Source organism: Lolium rigidum, chromosome 7, assembly GCF_022539505.1.
Source record: "Lolium rigidum isolate FL_2022 chromosome 7, APGP_CSIRO_Lrig_0.1, whole genome shotgun sequence".
Taxonomy (NCBI): Eukaryota; Viridiplantae; Streptophyta; class Magnoliopsida; order Poales; family Poaceae; genus Lolium; species Lolium rigidum.
Genome location: NC_061514.1, coordinates 277,408,295 through 277,415,961, shown reverse-complemented (window position 1 = coordinate 277,415,961; position 7,667 = coordinate 277,408,295).

The following is a 7,667-nucleotide window of genomic DNA, read 5'->3' as shown; positions in this document are numbered from 1 at the left end:
TCTCATGGATAATTGTCAACATAGAGTAATATAACAAGTACAATATGCAAGTATGTAGGAATCAATGCACAGTTCACACAAGTGTTTGCTTCTTGAGGTGGAGAGAGATAGGTGAACTGACTCAACATAAAAGTAAAGAGAATGGTCCTTCAAAGAGGAAAGCATCGATTGCTATATTTGTGCTAGAGCTTTTATTTTGAAAACATGAAACAATTTTGTCAACGGTAGTAATAAAGCATATGAGTTATGAAAGTTATATCTTACAAGTTGCAAGTTTCATGCATAGTATACTAATAGTGCCCGCACCTTGTCCTAATTAGCTTGGACTACCTGGATCTTTGCAATGCACATGTTTTAACCAAGTGTCACAATGGGGTACCTCCATGCCGCCTGTACAAAGGTCTAAGGAGAAAGCTCGCATTTTGGATTTCTCAGCTTATGATTATTCTCAACTTAGACATCCATACCGGGACAACATGGACAACAGATAATGGACTCCTCTTTAATGCATAAGCATGTGGCAACAATTATTATTCTCATATGAGATTGAGGATATGTGTCCAAAACTGAAACTTCCACCATGATTCATGGCTTTAGTTAGCGGCCCAATGTTCTTCTCTAACAATATGCATGCTCCAACCATAAAGGTGGTAGATCTCTCTTACTTCAGACAAGACGGACATGCATAGCAACTCATATGATATTCAACAAAGAATAGTTGATGGCGTCCCCAGAAGCATGGTTATCGCACAACAAACAACTTAATAAGAGATAAAGTGCATAAGTACATATTCAATACCACAATAGTTTTTAAACTATTTGTCCCATGAGCTATATATTGCAAAGGTGAATGATGGAATTTTAAAGGTAGCACTCAAGCAATTTACTTTGGAATGGCGGATAAATACCATGTAGTAGGTAGGTATGGTGGACACAAATGGCATAGTGGTTGGCTCAAGTATTTTGGATGCATGAGAAGTATTCCCTCTCGATACAAGGTTTAGGCTAGCAAGGTTATTTGAAACAAACACAAGGATGAACCGATGCAGCAAAACTCACATAAAAGACATATTGTAAACATTATAAGACTCTACACCGTCTTCCTTGTTGTTCAAAACTCAATACTAGGAATTATCTAGACTTTAGAGAGACCAATTATGCAAACCAAATTTTAGCAAACTCTATGTATTTCTTCATTAATAGGTGCAAAGTATATGATGCAAGAGCTTAAACATGAGCACAACAATTGCCAAGTATCAAATTATTCAAGACATTCTACCAATTACTACATGTAGCATTTTCCAATTCCAACCATATAACAATTTAACGAAGCAGTTTCAACCTTCGCCATGAAAATTAAAGGCTAAGAACACATGTGTTCATACGAACCAGCGGAGCGTGTATCTCTCCCACACAAGCATTTATTCAAACAAAAACAGAAACAAGAAACACACAGACGCTCCAAGTAAAGTACATAAGATGTGGCCGAATAAAAATATAGTTTCAAGAGAAGGAACCTGATAATTTGTCGATGAAGAAGGGGATGCCTTGGGCATCCCCAAGCTTAGACGCTTGAGTCTTCTTAGAATATGCAGGGTGAACCACCGGGGCATCCCCAAGCTTAGAGCTTTCACTCTCCTTGATCATATTGCATCATACTCCTCTCTTGATCCTTGAAAACTTCCTCCACACCAAACTCGAAACAACTCATTAGAGGGTTAGTGCACAATAAAAATTCACATGTTCAGAGGTGACACAATCATTCTTAACACTTCTCGGACATTGCATAAAGCTACTCGGACATTAATGGATCAAAGGAATTCATCCAACATAGCAAAAGAGGCAATGCGAAATAAAAAGGCAGAATCTGTCAAAACAGAACAGATCCGTAAAGATGGATTTTATTAGGGCACCAGACTTGCTCAAATGAAAATGCCCAAATTGAATGAAAGTTGCGTACATATCTGAGGATCATGCACGTAAATTGGCTTAATTTTATGAGCTACCTACAGGGAGGTAGACCCAGATTCGTGACAGCAAATAAATCTGGAACTGCGCAGTAATCCAAATCTAGTATCAACCTTTCTATCAACGACTTTACTTGGCACAACAAAACATAAAACTAAGATAAGGAGAGGTTGCTACAGTAGTAAACAACTTCCAAGACACAAATATAAAACAAAGTACTGTAGAAAAATAACACATGGATTATCTCCCAAGAAGTTCTTTCTTTATAGCCGTTAAGATGGGCTCACAGCTTTAATGATGCACTCGCAAGAAATAGTAGTTGAAGCAAAAGAGAGCATCAAAAGGCAAATTCAAAACACATTTAAGTCTAACATGCTTCCTATGCATAGGAATCTTATAAATAAACAAGTTCATGAAGAGCAAAGTAACAAGCATAGGAAGATAAAACAAGTGTAGCTTCAAAAATTTCAGCACATAGAGAGGCATTTTAGTAACATGAAAATTTCTACAACCATATTTTCCTCTCTCATAATAACTTTCAGTAGCATCATGAGCAAACTCAACAATATAACTATCACATAAAGCATTCTTATCATGAGTCTCATGCATAAAATTATTACTCTCCACATAGGCATAATCAATTTTATTAGTTGTAGTGGGAGCAAATTCAACAAAGTAGCTATCATTATTATTCTCATCATAAAATATAGGAGGCATAGTATAATCACAACAAAATTTACTCTCCATAGTAGGTGGCACCAAAAGACCACTATCATTATAATCATCATAAATAGGAGGCAAAGTATCATCAAAGAAAATTTTCTCCTCAATGCTTGGGGGACTAAAAAGATCATGAAAACCGACTTCCCCAAGCTTAGAACTTTCTACATTATTATCAACAATGGTGTTCAAAGCGTTCATACTAATATTACTACCAGCATGCAAATAAGATTCCATAGGCTTTTTAATTTTCGCATCAAACAATCCATGTTTTAAATCAAGAAATAGAATAAGAAGCTCACTGTTGTCCATTATGCCAAACTAGTGTAAACAAGAAACAAAAAGATGCAATTGCAGGATCTAAAGGAAATAGCTTCGAGCACAAACACAATGGCGCCGTAAGAATCATGTTACGGAACCGGAGTATGAGTGCCTTTTTACCTTTCCTCCCCGCAACGGCGCCAGAAAAGTGCTTGATGCCTACGGGAGCTTCTATTCTTGTAGACAGTGTTGGGCCTCCAAGACCAGAGGTTTGTAGAACAACAGCAAGTTTCCCTTAAGTGGATCACCCAAGGTTTATCAAACTCAGGGAGGAAGAGGTCAAAGTTATCCCTCTCATGCAACCTTGCAACCACAAAGCAAGAAGTCTCTTGTGTCCCCAACACACCTAATAGGTGCACTAGTTCGGCGAAGAGATAGTGAAATACAGGTGGTATGAATAAGTATGAGCAGTGGCAATGGCACCAGAAAAGTGCTTTGCCCAGGACGATAGAACAAACGAGTAGTAACGCAAGCAATAGTAACGCTAAAGAAAACAAGTAAACAAGCAGCATGATAGCGATATTTAGGAACAAGGCCTAGGGATTAGACTTTCACTAGTGGACACTCTCAACATTGATCACATAACGGAATAGATAAATGCATACTCTACACTCTTGTTGGATGATGAACACATTGCGTAGGATTACACGAACCCTCAATGCCGGAGTTAACAAGCTCCACAATTCAATGTTCATATTTAAATAACCTTAGAGTGCATGAAAGATCAATAAGACTAAACCAAGTACTAACATAGTATGCACACTGTCACCTTCACACTATGTAGGAGGAATAGATCACATTAATACCAACATAGCAATAGTTAACTTCATAATCTACAAGAGATCATAATCATAGCATACACCAAGTACTAACACGGATGCACACACTGTCACCATTACACCGTGTAGGAGGAATAAAACTACTTTAATAACATTGCTAGAGTAGCACATAGATAAGTTGTGATACAAACACATTGCAATCATAAAGAGATATAAATAAGCACTTCACTATGCCATTCATAACGAGTGAATAAGTATTCCGTGAAATATAGCCTAAGAGACCCACACGGTGCACACACTCGTCACCTTTACACACGTGGGACAAGGAGTCTCCTGGAGATCACATAAGTAAAATTCACTTGACTAGCATAATGACATCTAGATTACAAGCATCATCATATGAATCTCAATCATGTAAGGCAGCTCATGAGATTATTGTATTGAAGTACATAGGAGAGAGATGAACCACATAGCTACCGGTACAGCCCCGAGCCTCGATGGAGAACTACTCCCTCCTCATGGGAGCAGCGAGCGGTGATGAAGATGGCGGTGGAGATGGCAGCGGTGTCGATGGAGAAGCCTTCCGGGGGCACTTCCCCGTTCCGGCGGCGTGCCGGAATAGAGACTCCTGTCCCCCAGATCTTGGCTTCGCGATGGCGGCGGCTCTGGAAGGTTTCTGTGGGTTTCGTCATTTGTCATAGGGTTTTCGCGACGGAGGCTTTAAATAGGCGGAAGGGCAGCCTCGGAGGGGCTCGGGGCCACCACACCATAGGGCGGCGCGGCCCCTCTCGGCCGCGCCGGGGGTGTGGTGTGGGGCCCCCGGTGGCTTCCCTCGCGGCTCTCGGGTGTTCCGGATGGTTCCGGGAAAAATAGGAACCCGGGTCTTGATTTCGTCCGATTCCGAGAATATTTCGTTACTAGGATTTCTGAAACCAAAAACAGCGAGAAAACGAGAAGCGGCACTTCGGCATCTTGTTAATAGGTTAGTTCCAGAAAATGCACGAATATGACATAAAGTGTGCATAAAACATGTAGGTATCATCAATAATATGGCATAGAACATAAGAAATTATCGATACGTCGGAGACGTATCAAATACCCCGATGGTGCAATGTTGAAAGACGTCCCCGATAAGCGTGGTTATGGTCTAGCTCATTATTCATAATCAGTTAAACCCAAAACATGCATATCGGTATTTTCCTTCCAAACCTTACTTTCTTATGAGCTTTAAATTACACAAAAAAGATATTTTAAAAAGGTTGGAGGCATAACCCACGCATTATACTTGGAATAGCAAGTGCCATATAAGTAGGTATGATAGACATTGGATTTGAGTTGATCTTGGAAACAAGTCTATGCTTCTGTAAGAATTCAATTTTTTGGCTAGCAAGAGGTCTAAAAGCATGCAATGGTATTCCTAGAGCTATTCATTCATCATTAAATAGTGATACTTAAAATTAAACATCTATGTATACTAATAAGAAGTAGCACTGAATAAGGCACGTAGCAAATCATGACTCAATAGAGCATGTGAAACTACAAATATCATACACAAAATAAATTTCAGCTTTACGCATTCCCCCTTTTCTTTTATAATCATGTAACTTAATTTTATTTAACCATTTATAGATAAGAATTTTAGTCCATTAGCTCATCCATATGAATTAGTACAATCAATATGACTGTACTTTTAGTTCAAAAACAAAACTAGACACAAATAAAACAAGAACGCTTTAAATTTTTGTAAAAATTCTATGTTGCTCAAAAAATAGAGTTTGGAGGTGCTCAAACCAGGAGTTTTAGAATGAGTCAAGTGGGGTTTCATGGGCATACCCAATCTTATTATATTCACCATACTTTAATTGATCTTAGTGTGATATTCCTCCATTCCGTGAAAAAACTTCAACACAGATTTTTCCTCCAATTATTTTCTATCACTACAAGAAAAGTTCTGATAGACAACGTCTCAAAATCGTCCGCTAAGGGGTATTTTTCGTCGCCTATGGGCCTAACCCGACGATATGGGTTCCGTTGTCGAAACTGCGTCAGGCAAAGTCCTACGACGATTTTTTCGGTCCGTCGCGCTTGGGCGCCCTTCCGCCACGGAAAATCGGACCGTTGCAGAAGTGTTTCCGAGTGCCCGTTGACTGCTGACGTCATGCAACCGACACGTGGCGTACGCCGTTAGCGCGGCGCTAACGGCGTTAACCGCTGAAACCCCGTGGTAGATGGTAGGCCCACACGAGGCTCGCCACGTCTTAAGCGGGCCGGCCCATTAAGTGTGCGGGCCGGGCCAGCCGACTTAGTTTGACAGGTCAACTATATAGCCAGGCTGGTCCATTAGTTACGTGGGCCGGGCCTAACCTCTAAGGTTGATCTGGTCAAAAGATTAATGGGCCGGCCCACTAAGCATGTGGGCCGGGCCGAATGCACTCGTTTGACCGGTCAACAGGCAAAAGGGCCGGCCCACAAAACATGTGGGACCCACTTTCATGTTATCGGGCCGGCCCATTTACCATGTGGGGTCCACCTTAAAGCAAGTGGGCCGGCCCAAGAAGTTATTGGGCCGGCCCAATTAGCATGTGGGTCCCACTTTCCCGCTATCGGGCCGGCCCATTTAGTACGTGGGGTCCACATTAGATCAAATGGGCCGGCCCACCAATCCATGGGCGGGCCAAAAGCACAGGTGGGTCCCACTTTCCTGTTAATGGGCCAGCCCATTTAGTATGTGGGGTCCACCATACAGCAAGTGGGCCGGCCCAACAAGATAGTGGGCCGGGCCAAAAACATAGGTGGGTCCCACTTTCCAGTTAAAGGGCCGCCCCATTTAGTATGTGGGGTCCACCATATAGCAAGTGGGCCGGCTGATGTCTACGGGTGCTTCTATTCTTGTAGACAGTGTTGGGCCTCCAAGAGCAGAGGTTTGTAGAAAAGCAGCAAGTTTCCCTTAAGTGGATCACCCAAGGCTTATCGAACTCAGGGAGAAAGAGGTCAAAGATATCCCTCTCATGCAACCCTGCAACCACAAAGCAAGAAGTCTCTTGTGTCCCCAACACACCTAATAGGTGCACTAGTTCGACAAAGAGATAGTGAAATACAGGTGGTATGAATATATATGAGCAGTAGTAACGGCCAGTAGAGTAACGCAATGAAACAAGAAACAAGCAGCGATAGCGATATTTAGGAACAAGGCCTAGGGATTAGACTTTCACTAGTGGACACTCTCAACTTTGATCACATAACGGAATAGATAAATGCATACTCTACACTCTCTTGTTGGATGATGAACACCACTAATTGCGTAGGATTACACGAACCCTCAATGCCTGAGAGTTAACAAGCTCCACAATATTCAATGTTCATATTTAAATAACCTTAGAGTGCATGACGAGATCAACACAACTAAACCAAGTACTAACATAGCATGCACACTCGTCACCTTCACACTATGTAGGAGGAATAGATCACATCAATACCATCATAGCAATAGTTAACTTCATAATCTACAAGAGATCATAATCATAGCCTACGCCAAGTACTAACACGGATGCACACACTCGTCACCATTACACCGTGCGGGAGGAATAAACTACTTTAATAACATCACTAGAGTAGCACATGGATAAATTGTGATACAAAACACATTGCAATCATAAAGGGATATAAATAAGCACTTCACTATGCCATTCATAACGGTGAATAAGTATTCCGTGAAATATAGCCTAAGAGACCCACACGAGTGCACACACTCGTCACCTTTACACACGTGGGACAAGGAGTCTCCTGAGATCACATAAGTAAAACCCACTTGACTAGCATAATGACATCTAGATTACAAGCATCATCATATGAATCTCAATCATGTAAGTCAGCTCATGA